The sequence below is a fragment of the Mandrillus leucophaeus genome, unplaced genomic scaffold, assembly GCF_000951045.1.
Source record: "Mandrillus leucophaeus isolate KB7577 unplaced genomic scaffold, Mleu.le_1.0 Scaffold356, whole genome shotgun sequence".
Lineage (NCBI taxonomy): Eukaryota > Metazoa > Chordata > Mammalia > Primates > Cercopithecidae > Mandrillus > Mandrillus leucophaeus.
Genome location: NW_012103765.1, coordinates 1127843 through 1131762, shown reverse-complemented (window position 1 = coordinate 1131762; position 3920 = coordinate 1127843).

Genomic DNA, 3920 nt, shown 5'->3' with positions numbered 1-3920 from the left:
GATCCTTCTGCCTCAGCCTGTCCCGTAGCTGGGACAACAGGCGCACACCACTACACCTGGTTCTGAATTTATTTTTTAATTGACACATTGTAATTGTCTATATTTATGGGGTACAATGTGATGTTTCAATACATATCTATGTTGTATATGATCTCTAATTTTTATTCTCATCATTTCTTAAAATAACTGTCATTTTGTTTTACAATTGGATGTGCGTGAGAATGTGTGTCCTTGTATGTGCATATGTGAGTGCGTGTGTGTTTCACATGAAGCTCTTAAATTGTGACACTGGTCTCTAGAGCTTGCTAGGTGGGAGATTTCACCTCAGGTTTACTTGTCCAGAAGCCCAAACAGGTCAAGAAAAGGATTGGTTAAGGTTCACCTGTTTCATACTGAGACATTCAATTAATCCCCCTCCTTTCAACTCCAGGTCTCCTGCTCATCTCCTCGGGATCTGGCACTTGGAAGTCTGCCCAGATTTCTGCTGGGCTGAGTGCCCCATCCATTCGTTCTGATTCTTCAGGTCACATGATCAAAGATGCAGTATCCCTTGCTTTAGCAAATACTGCATAATTTATTCTGTCTTGTTTTGAAAGTTTGTCGAATCTCTTAGCAACTGATGACCTCTATCTTCTTTTCATATCTTGGTAGATTTATACCTTTTAATTTTTTTGGTGTAATCATCATATAGCCATGGAAGAAAAAGAAGAGGAATCTGCATGGTCATGTCCACATCCATAACGGAGTGTTTTGTATGACTTTGAGGTTACATTATTTTCATTCATTTAAATTGTGTGCCCACTTTAGGTAGGGATGGCAACTGCATATAGTCTCAATACAGCTGGTTGTTGTAAGAAACCAGGTGCTAAGCTGCTTGTGTCACACTGCACTCAAGTCCTGCCAAGTTGCAATGTCTTCTGAGACAGTGCAGACAGAACCTAACTGGAACTTACACTATTTGTAGTTCAAAGGTTTGCATTAAAGACAATAATCAACAGAACATTCTTACTGATTATGTAAGACCTAGCAAGTAAACAATGAGTAAATTTAATAATACATTCTATTAGAACACCTTCTTCAAGGATTTTTTGTTTTTTTCTTTCTTTTGGAGACAGAGTTACACTCTTGTTGCCCAGGCTGGAGTGCAATGGTGTGATCTTGGCTCACTGCAACCTCCGTGTCCCGGGTTCAAGTGATTCTCCTGCTTCATCCCCCCAAGTAGCTGGGATCACAGGCATGCACCACCACACTTGGCTAATTTTGTATTTTTAGTAGAGACAGGGTTTCTCCATGTTAGTCAGGCTGGTCTCAAACTCCTGACCTCAGGTGATCTGTCTGCTGTGGCCTCCCAAAGTGCTGGGATTACAGGCATGAGCCACTGTGCCTGGCCTCTTCAAGCATTTTATGCCCCTGCCTGCTTATAATGTAAAAAAAATTTAAATGTGACATCAACCCATCTAAATACAATGTAATGTGATATCCATGACTCTTTCCAATGTATTATTTTATTTGGGTTTTTGGGGCTAAGAAAATTCTGTGAAGTAAAGCACAACGAAAAAAGAAAAGAAAATGTCATTATCTTCAATTTAGAGATGTTAGCATTTGGGTTTAAGATTAAATTATCACAGGTTATGTTACTATGGGGCTGAATTTAAATGACTTTTCCAGTGATATTTCTGTCTCACTGCTCTGTCTGCTAGACCTAGAGATACGTACCTCCCACCAAGTACTTATGTGCATATTTGAAACAATTGTAAAAATTCTAGGCAGTCTTACAGTCCCAACTTAGTAAATTTAAATGTATCCTGCCTACAAATTATGTTTTGTGTGTTTACTTTCACTTGCTAATTATGCTTTACATTCCACCATTAAAACTTAATTTTATTAATTTAATCCAGGTAAGTATTTTGTCCGCCTTACAATAGGTTCTTCAGAACATGAGGCTTTAAATTTGTTCAAGCTGAGATGGAATATATTCATACCATTTTCAAAAGAGTTTTGAAGAGCAATAATGTGGTAGAGGATAACTAACTACTACCTCCCAGAATGTATTGGAGTTATTATTCTTTTTTTGCCAGTATTTGTCCAAAGGGCAGATTTGGTGCACTAATAAAAAACGAAAGAGCCATTTCATAAATTTGGTTAGGATTAGTCCATTCTGGGGACATGCACGTAGCCCTATCTTTGTAACACATTCACTAGCCAGTGTTAATCGCAACCTAAGCTATCATATGAATGCAAGAGGATGAGTGATTTCCTCCCAAATAGCTCTTGAATTTCTGTCTTTTTCCCTGAATTCCCTTTTTTATGACTACTTTAAATAAAAACTGCATTCATTTACAGTGTTTAGTGAGAGCACGGGCATATCTACGTGACTAACTGGATTGATTCTTCATAGTTCAGTGAGTGAGCAATTGAACAGATCATTGTGCAATCAATGCAATCCCACAAGCAAATTGACCATACTTCAAAAAAGCCAGGCTTCTCATATCAGTTGTGTTAAGCACATCATGAGAGTTCTGCAATGCCTGTATAAATGTTCTAACAAATCAATAGCATTTTGATTTGCTTATTCTAGTGACAGAAGCATAAAGGAAGGAGAACTAAGCGAAGACTGAAGAGGTCATTTTGAAGTCCAATACTTCTATTAATTAGCCCTATAAAACTTGGAAGACACAAAGAGCATAAACAAGAAAGCAAGGGATAGGCGAGATGTGAAGTTTTGATCTGAGGTGCCTGTCTTTAGAAGAGAGGCGCTCACTAAATTTGAAGCAATGCTTTCAAACACCAGCTGTACAATTTAGGTACTCTGATGGACTGATACATCTTAAGTAGCTCGTGATCTGAACCTGAGGTCTCCCTCACACCAGAAAAAGTTTAGGACACTGCTGTTGATTCATGAAAGCTATATGTGATAGCTTTATGATATGTCAATTTGACTGAGCTGAAATATATTCCCCAGAATTCCCTGTCTAGTCATTTTTAGTTAGAGTAGACTACAAGGGAGATTGTCTCACAGGAGTTGGCAGACAGAGGAAGGCAGCAGCCACTATCTACCGTACACACACTTTCTCCTAGTACTTCAATCAAACACTAGTGTATGTGCTGTTTTGGGATTTTGCAAATGTAATTAAGCTCCATTATCAGTTGGTTTTGAGGTAATCAAAAGGTGGGATATTCTGTTGCCCCAGACTTAATTATGTTGAATCTCTTTTAAAAGGGACTAAGACCCTCTATCTGAGATGCAGAGAGAAGAGAATGCAAAGAAGAGAGAAAACAGTGGAATCTTCTACATTCTAAAACCCCCACACCTACCTTGCTGCTGTTGATCTACTGATTCACCTTGTTAGTATGAAGTGGCAGCTAGGCCTGCAATTGCTCTACTTTCTCTCTGGATCTTTCTTCAGTTTCTATAATTCTGGATGATTCCTGAGTTAGGGGTGTGTCTGTGTGTGTGTGTGTGTGTGTGTGTGTATGTGTATGTGTATGTGTGGGTTCAGCACCATGGGAAAGGTACCCAGTTTCTACAGGATACTTCTCTAGGTGAGAAGCAAACAACAATTGACACAGGCTTCAGACCAACCTTGCTAGGTTTCTTCTCGTACTTATGTGATCCAAGCTGCGCATATTCTTCTCTGCATGCCTGTGGACTCGAAGCTGTAGCATTAGATGTAGAGACAGCTGTGCAACTACTTGGTGAGCCCCCACAAATTTCCTATCAATAAATATATAATGTATATTTGTAGTATGATTTTATACATTATAAATGTATACATAGGTAAACATTTATGCATTACATATTCACATTTATATATTAAACTATGTAAATGACCTATGTATTTAGTGTATAGACCTACTGATGGATAAACCATGTGAGATATAAAGAGAAATTGTAAAAATTCAGGAATGTGAATACTCAA